Source organism: Falco naumanni, chromosome 4, assembly GCF_017639655.2.
Source record: "Falco naumanni isolate bFalNau1 chromosome 4, bFalNau1.pat, whole genome shotgun sequence".
Taxonomy (NCBI): Eukaryota; Metazoa; Chordata; class Aves; order Falconiformes; family Falconidae; genus Falco; species Falco naumanni.
The window spans coordinates 40,359,215-40,368,641 of NC_054057.1; positions in this window are offsets into that span (position 1 = coordinate 40,359,215).

The following is a 9,427-nucleotide window of genomic DNA, read 5'->3' on the forward strand; positions in this document are numbered from 1 at the left end:
GTGGTTGAGTCACCATCCCAGGAGGTGTTTAAAAATATGTAGATGTGTTAGTGATGGACTTGGCAATGCTAGGTTAACAGTTTGGCTTGATATATTTTAAAGGTCTTTTCCAACCTAAATGATTCTATGATTTCTAAGTAACAAAAGACACACAGCTAGAAAACAGAAGCCGATTAGTTCCTTTCAGAGATAAAGAAGGAAAAAGAGGTATACCTTAATCACGGAGACTCAAGCAGAAGGGCTGAAAAGTCAGTCAGTAGGACAGGACAGAGAGTAAGGGCTGAGCAGAACAGCACAGGGTTGAAGGGGGCATGTCAGGGACTAATGCCTGTGAGATGCTCTGAATACCCACCCAAGACTAACTCAAAGACTGAGGAGGTTTAAGTTACTAGCCACAATATTGACAGGCACATGCTGATTTTAAGCAGTTGTTCAGGTTGATTATAGCAGCCTGACAACTGGGGGGAAAGAGTTCTTTTCCCTTTTCTACAGATGCTTTAGCCTGGATGCTCACCCCCTTCCACACTGAATCTGTGTTGTGCGTCTTGCAGAATTTCCACTATTGACCTTTCCATAGTTCCTGTGATAAATTGCTTGGAGGAACAGCCTTTCTATACCTCTTTCTCTCATTAAGATGTTTAAGTAGTCTCGTTAAGTATAGCATTTGGACAATACCCAGGCAGCAGAGATGACCTCTTTTCTGTTAGCTAAACAAGCACAGACCAAGTGCAATTTTCTTTTGACTTGCAAGTGTTTTGGGGAGATGCTAAGAAGATTTCACAGTAGGAAATTGGGGGTTGCAGGAAAGGATGCTGCAAGTGAATGCAAGTCAATTAGTTGTTCCAGTTCCTGAACAGTGTGTCCATCTCACTCCCTTAAATTCTCCTAGTCCTTCTTTGACTTCTAGAAGTTAACGTTATTTACAATATTAGGAGCAATTAGGAATGACATGTGCAGAACATTCAGTCTTAGCCTGGATTCCTCTGGATTTTTATCCATCCAGCATTTTACCACACACACAGCTACTGCCTATTACCTTTCTGCCTCAGCATCCCCAGTTGCTGCTTTTATGTTCCTGAATCCCTTGCCTTCTTTGGCATTCCCTAGGTACCAGCTAGAGAGAGGCAGCAGGGTGCAGTGGCTTGTCCTGAGCCCGCTGGTGCTGGTAGGGTGGCCAGTGTGTATATCCCAGTTCAGCCAGTGGTAAGTCAAACAGAGCAGGTCCCTGCCCAGCTGGTGCTGCCACCTTTCTTTTATGGTGACACTCACTTGGCTCTTCCTTCTCTATTCAAGCACCAATACTTAAAAAAACCCCAAACTTTTTGGAATACAATGTCTTTGAGACATTACTGCCTTTTTTTTAATGTGGCTGAAATTCATAACTGGGTTGAAAAGCCATTGGAGAGAGGGGAGGAACAAACACGAACTGAAATTACAGCCACATATGCACCGCTCCTTAGTTAAAAGTCTTGCATTTCTTGGAGGCTTCCTTTCCTGCAGACAGAACCTTCAAAAATATGGGATTGATTTCCCCTTTTAGACATCATCTGCAATGTTTTCCTTCATTTGCCTCAGGTAGAGCTTTTAAGTCCTGGGAAGTGATCTGTTTTGGAGAGTTTCTCAGGTTAAAGATGTTGTACAGCAGAGAAACAACCAGTCTTCTGCTGATGGGGCAGTCAATAAACAGTCTGGATGCAGGAGGCCTTTGTTGCTGTTCCCATAGGAATACTGTTTGCAGAGCCAGGTTCAGTATGTTATCTTTACAGCCATAGAGGCTATAGTGGGATTCACCTCAACTCAGATTAGATATCTACAGAAGGTTAAACAAATTGAGCCCTCCAAGTGCTCACTTCTCTCAAGGGAAACTTGGGTATCTACCCTGGATGCGAACATCTGCTGCATAAAAATCTGAGGTTAGGTGAAAGGAATCTCACCTTAATGTCCAGCCTGTAACTTCCCTTCCATTTCACTTCCAAGTAGCGATATTCACAAACAGAAAATTACAGGTAAACATAAAGCAACATAGCAAGACGTTTTTAAAGCACAATCTTGCTATAAAATGCATGGGTGCCAAATAATTCTGTCCTTTTGGTGACAAAGTTGTCGGCATTACCTTGACAGGATGCTATCGTTCAGCTTGTGAATGCTGAAGTTCCAGTAGAGTAAGAGAACTGCACTTCATTAAAATCTATTTCTCAGTACAACTACTGCCAACACCATGAGCTGTCTATGCAATTAAGCAAATGTAAAATGATCCCCTGCAGAGAAAAGTACAGTAGCAATGAAGGGAACAGAGTCAAGTCCAACCCTAAGCCAGCAAATAATTTTCTTTTTACAGCTTCCCAGAAAGGACTTGGCAGGGGACATGAGCAGACAACGGAGCGCAGTAAATTGGTGAAGGCTTTATCATGAAGCTACTTCTCTGTCACACTGAAATGGATTTCACTGAACTGTACTTCACAAAAATAATCTTATATTTATATATGGGTGTATATACATATATATGAATATGACTGTATGTGAATGCACGTATTTCCTTAAAAAATGAGTACTTTGTAACTAGCTCAAAGCTTACAGCAGTCACTGCTGTCAAGAGTGACCACTTCTGCCTCTTTGCCTTGTAGAAGAAGCATTACCAGCTAGTCACTGACACCACTTACCCTGGCAAACTCTGAAGTTCAGTTCCATTATGTGTTTTTCTCCTAGATTCTCATTATCACACATTCTGATCTGCCTGAGGCAGCTATTAAACCCTTTGTCAAGTCACAGCTTACATCTTGACTGTGAATCATATCTTCTTTTAGCCCAAATTACCTCTGCATTTCAATATTCTGAAATAGATACTGTGCAAAGAATTTTAAAAGCATTAATTGACATGGCAATAACTCATTTTGTTGTTTCGTGTCAGAAAAGCTATTTGTCTGCAGATACTGTATTATTATCATTCTTTTTAGTGCCCCCTTTAGTTTTATGTCCAATAAACAGCATCAATCCTTTGTGAAGACAATATAATGTTCTCAGTGTCAGAAGGGACTCACACATAACAGAGAGGAAAAATTGTCTTCACCATAGCCTTAAACCAAGTAAGGCCTAGTAAAATGAAATGAGAGAGTAGCTGAATTTCTTACAGCTTTCAAAAAAATGATGTAGAGAGAGGTAGTTTAGAAAGCCTAAAGCAATACAGAAAAGAGAAATACACTTTACGTGCTTTATACACATAAAAGGCCACATACCACTTTACATAAACCAGCAGCTTAACTTTCATGGCACTGCACTAATTCCAACCAAATGACCATCTGGTCCACTTCAAGTGTCCCAGAAAAATCTGGGAAACATGGAAACCTTCTCAGTTTACCTCACATATGCAAGATCAGCATTTATACTTTGGAACTAGCTTGTTTTTACTGTGTACTGTTGTTAAATCCCACATTCCTACTCTCTAAACAGTTCTTGCTGTCACTTCATCCTTTGTTTTCTCAGCCAGTTTCTTGTCTGTCACAACATTAAGCCTCTTTCTAAGCTTTTGAGAACAAAATATGGTTCTTTCAGCCAGGCACACTTCCCAGAGGGCATAGTGGTAAAAAAATGAGATGACTGAACTGTTAGAATAAGGATTATTTTAACTCCATCTATACCTACAGACTGAAAGCAATGAACCACTGGAAGAGTCCAGATTCACAGCAGTGGCTGGGTTTCCTTTGAAGACCTGCCCCCCATATCAGAAAGGGGTTGGAGGCTACCCAGGTCTGAAGCCAATTCCTCAGCAGACATGGATCTCAACCTGCTGGATTGCTAGCAAAACTCTGACTACTTCAGGCATTTCCAAAGACTTCAGGGAAGTGGCTGTATAGGCATTTCAGACAGACCCTAGGGAATTTTCTCACTACAGAACTAAGGCAAATCAGGGTTACCCTCCTGATGCGCAGGACCAACCAGCACTCCTTTGGAGGTATGCAGTACAAACACGGCAGGGCTGCCCACAGGAGGAGTCGTCAGCTGGTTCCCAGTTCAAGTTCCCGCCACTGTCCTCCAAGTTCCAAGTCAAAGGCACCAGGGAAGAAAGTAGATGCCATGACATGTCAGAAGATGTTCCCATCCCATTGGTTATGTTGGAAAGAAACAGATTAATTCAGGATAAAATATTACCTGGTGTGACACAGTGGGGTAAAACTAATACAGTGGAATCTCATTGAATGAGAATATTTTTCTCAAGTCTGAGATTAATGAATCCTTGACCCACTTCTCCTCCAGGAACATTACCTCCTTTTTTTTTTTTTGCAGAGTAGAAGACCCAGGAAATCTTTCTGCTAGATTTAACGACCATGCATTAAGCAACCGAGGACTGTTCCTTTCTGTCCATTGCTCCCTGTGGCCATTCCCTGCTTCCCTGGCTTGGCAGGCTTTGCTCCGTATTGCTCCTTCCACAGCTTCTTTCAGCTGGTATCTCTAAAGCCTGCCCTTGGCAGCCGGCTGTCTCTCCACCTACTGACCCCATTCTGCCAGGGCTGCAGTCCCATCCAGCAGCTGTCGGCACAGAAGCCTCCGCTGGCCCTTCATAGCTGGAGCAGGCAAGATGGCTTTTCATTCACCTTCTTCCACCCTGCTCTCTCTACCCTCATCCTCAGTCTCAGGACCTGGAGGTTGAGCTAGCCAGGAATTTCCTAGGAATACAATGCATTTCGTGACAGGAAATTACATTTTCACAGTATCAGAATATTCAGAAAAGGGTTTAATCTAGAACTGGTTCAGAACAAAATCCCTTACTCTTTCCAGCTTTGTTTTTCTACAGTTCTTGTTCTGAAAGGAATGCTGGTATTTCTAGTTTTTGTCCAAATAAAAAAAGAAAAATATCACCATTTCCCATGGGCTACGCATTTGGAATTTGAACTGTTCCTCTTAGAAAAGCTCTTTTAAGAGTCAAGCCTTCAAATTTGTGTAAATCAGCACAATCCCACTGAGGCACGGCAGCAGAGGATCTGGTCCCATGATCTACATCTCCAAAGGTACTGTGAACTGCAAACCTACCCAGCTGGGACATTTAGACCCTCATCTCTTAAAGGCTTTTCTAAATTTTCACATCCTTCCCGTGCACCATCTCAAGAGGTATTTGCAAATGAAACCTCTTGGTAAATAGTATACCTAAAGAATAACAGCTATTTAGAGCTCAGCATACTTACATGGTAATTATTTCTCAGCTTCCCATGGAAGAGGAGTTGCAATGGGAAATGATAGTGGTTAGCCTGGGTAGTGCTCCGAGCGCAATCACTATCATCATGAAGGCAGTAATTCTCTACTTGTGGTTTCTGAGAGAGAAATACTGAAATAATAGCTTAACTGCAACGGACTTTAAAGCATGCCTAATGATCTCATTCAATATGCACCTGTTACAGGCCTCAGAGTTTCTAGTAAATAATGAAGTAATTTAATCCTTTCCTCCAATTTAAGATTTCCAGGCTTCATTGTAGATCTCAGCTTTTAAACTAAGCATTCCTCAATCAAAAACCCTCCGTGCTTACCATCACCAAGACAAGGGTAATACCCTTTCTCAACCAGAGGAAAGACTACATAATATTACCTCTTAAGTACATAATAAGTACAACAGTCACAGACTCTCAGAGAGATAAGAAATACAATGAAGAAAGATCATCACTGGAGGGATGCTATGGGCCTGTAATGGATCTATAACTGAATAACAGAAAGGTTAAAGCCCCTGAAAGGTAGAAATCTTAGCAGTAGCACAAGGCACCTTGAAGGTTTAAGCATCACCTCCAAAGTGAGTCACATGCAGTCATCTTAAAACAAAGATACCACCCCAGCATACCTTGGGAAAAAAAGCTTGTGACTGACTTCTCAGCAAGCAAAAAAGCACTTACAAAAAACACATCCCTGAGCAGATTCCCCTCAAAACTGTTTCACAGTCAGGAAACTTTAACGCCACTGTCAGTGACCAACAGTTTTGCTGTTCCTCAGAACAGTTGGTCTGACATACCTCCCACAACTGCCATAAAATATTGCAGTAAGGAAGGACAGGTCCTGTATTTTAAGCATGCTGGCCCACCTGCATACCTCGAATTTCCCTGTCATACATATTTTATTTTGTGTAATGAGATTTCATAGTGCAGAATTAATTAGAAGAGGCAGGCTATGCTGGAAAAGATGACATCAGAAAGATGGGCACCCAAAACTCTGAACAGATTTACTTCTGCTGCTTGAAACATTCATGCTCTCAAGATGGAATCAGATTAGTCTAAGGCATTATTTCTTCCAAGAAGTTCTTGACATCTCAGAATTAAACTACATTAAAACGCTGGAGGAAGGTGTTAATTCCTTTAACATGTAGAAAGCAGCGCCTGTAAACTGTGCAATTGCAGGCACATAGTGTGCCCAGAGATGAAAAACAAGAGCAGATATATAAATGGTACCACTCATCAGTGAAGCACGTCTCATGTGTCTTCTCAATACCAAGGGCTAAATAGCAAGCTTGTTCCAGTCACAAGCACAGCAGCCATCCCGGAGTGACTGACTCAGAAACGCAGTGTCTCCTTTTCAGTTCCCTAAACATATATCCCACATACTACCCTCAACACATGGCTAAAGCCACCCACTCTTCACCTAACACAAAACTTAGCTCTGTTGCTGTCTGCTGGCTTTCTGTCTTTTGCACGCTCTGTCCCCTAATACTTTACACACCAGAGGAAGGTGATTGAGTTATTTCCAACTTAGTGCTGTTTAACAGCTCAAGGACTGTGGCAAGGGTTCAAAGGAGTCAGGGGAGTGAAACGAGAACTAACAAAAACTTGACATTATTTACAAGAGATTTTATGATTGTTCCCTGTCAGTAGCCTGCACAGATCAGAAGGAAGCAAAACAAAACGGGAATCATGCTTAAATATTGAATGCATTGAGAAAGACATCCTGAAGTATAATGCTTACTTCAGACAGAAGTTGAAATAATTGTATCTTTCCCACAAACATCTGCAAGCCAAGAGTTGAAGCTAATGATCAGGAAAGTGGACTACAAACCTGCCATAAACTCAAGGAACTCACAAATACGCCAACCACAACAGCCCACTGGCTTCATATTCAGTAGGTAATGATGTAATCAGTTTGTAACTACAGTGGTAGAAAAGACAGACAAACAAAACCCCAAAACCTGTTTACACGTAACAGGCATTATTCAGGACGCAATCACATTCATAAAAAATACTAGTCTTGAGTATTTCATCTTCATCCTGCAGTTACTGGGGGAATAAAGTTATTTCTAAAGAATGTAGCCATTGCACCAATTTAAGAATATCACGATGCAGTGTTCTTCCAGCTGTGGACTACTGCTGATCCGTAAAGTAGCAGGGCTCTGAGTCAAATGAGAAAATAATTTAGACCATACTCTCATTCCCATACAGCAAAAAAAAATTGTGGGAAAATGATAATCTAAAAAGTAGCTTAATTTTGGTTTCATGGCACATTAAAAGTATCATGGCAACACTGTCAAATACGGCTTTTAAGATAAGACATTCTTTCCATTTAAAAAGTTTAAGAAACAGAAACCATGCCCTCTTTTTTTTTTCCTGACCTGAGTTGCACATCACAGTAACACATTTCTATCAGAACTACTTATGTCTGTTGATTTTTTTAAAAAAATCTTCTGTATCAAGTGTGAACACAGTGAAATTTATAACATAATAGACAACAAGACAACAGCAGACACTGCCTATGGATCAAACAGAGCTGAACAGGCAGACCGGAGATTTGAGTACTCTTTCCTTCTAAGAAAATTAGTTTGTACCTCAGCTTTCTTCCTTTTAACCCTAAGATATTATAATCCTTTTAAAGATTCAATACCAGCATATTTAGTATCTGCGCATTGTTCCCTAGATTTCCATCTCCTTTTCAAGCACTGTATTATTGTAGTAAGCACAGATAACAAAATAAATAAATAAATAAATTATAAGATTTAAATTATTTCTCCTTAAGAGTATGAAAATGGTCGAAAGTGTTTGTATCTCATGAACTCTTAGATAAATTTTCTATTTAGGAACCTCTAAGAAGATTTTTTTCCAGGTTTTTTTTATTATTATTATTTTTGAGAGGCAGAACCTTCTGTTAAGAGTTTGCTGGACAGGATGTAGAGACTGGAAAGTTAAATCAATCAAGCCCCAGTCAGAGATGACTCCTTCTGGCAAGAACTACCGATTTTTATTCTCAGTAATATCACCTCATTTTGAAAGAAAACAGGAGCAATGCTAAATACTTGCCTCCAGTTGGCTGCAAGATCCACAGTTCTGTCTCTGTTTTGTCACCAAGTGAATCTCAATCTTAATGGTCTTCCCAGACTTAATTTACACAATAAAATGTAATTTCCTGTCCTCAGTACTGAAATTTGTTTCATGACTTGAAGGTCTATTCTATTATACAATGCAACTTTATACCTGATAAATTAAGAGGCATGCAAATTTGACTGCACACCCAGGATTCTCTTCCGAGTGCAGCAGAGTGTCTGGCATGTGGAGCAGTACACTCATCTGAATCTTTTCTTGCTCATCATTTGCATTTTGTTTTACTGAATCTGGAACAACCACTTAAGGGCAGGCTGAGTGTCATTTTATGAGACTGGTATAAGCACAGACCGCTAAAGCACAACATATGAAAATCGAAGTTGCTCAGTGACAGCAGCATTCCAAGCCAGGAATGTCCAAGCAGCTGTGAGGGCTGATCTACCCTGCCTATTTTTAATGAGATGTGTCATTGGGCCTAGATTAATTTCAGAAATAAAAGATACTTCTGCAGATATGTGAAGGGAGTTTCTATGACTCTGCTGAATTAAGATTAGTATAATGCAATAGCAGTGTAATGCTGGAGATTTCCCGGTCCTTTGGCACATTTCACAGGGAGCAGAGCTGGCTGCAGGTGCACTGTAAAGCCAGGAGGCAGATGAGCCACCACACAACAGCATAACGCGCAACAAGCGTGTGCTGTCTCCCAGGCAGTGCTAACAGGGAGGCTACAGTTTACTCTTTCCCTGGTAAATCTGGATTTATACAGAACAGAATACGTAAATGTCGAAGTCCAATCACACTCCTGTTGAGATCACTGGATATTCTTCCACTAGCTTCTATAGAAATCTGACTGGTTTAACCTTGGTAGAGGGCCAGGACAAGTAAATCCTGTCCTGTAAATATAGATCAGAAGACCACTTCTGTGACTTTCAGATTGAGAGATCTACGTTTCCATTACAATGCATCTGACTAACAGGATTTAGCCTTTGTACTCAGTTAAGCTCCTTGGGGTTACAACCACTTGATTCCTAATTCAAAAGAAGTAGGTGTGAATGCTCACGTACTGCTTTATCCTACTGTCATGGCAACAAAATCCTCATAGATGCAATGTCATTGTTAGTCACTTAGCAAAGGACAGCCAGAGGATGTTC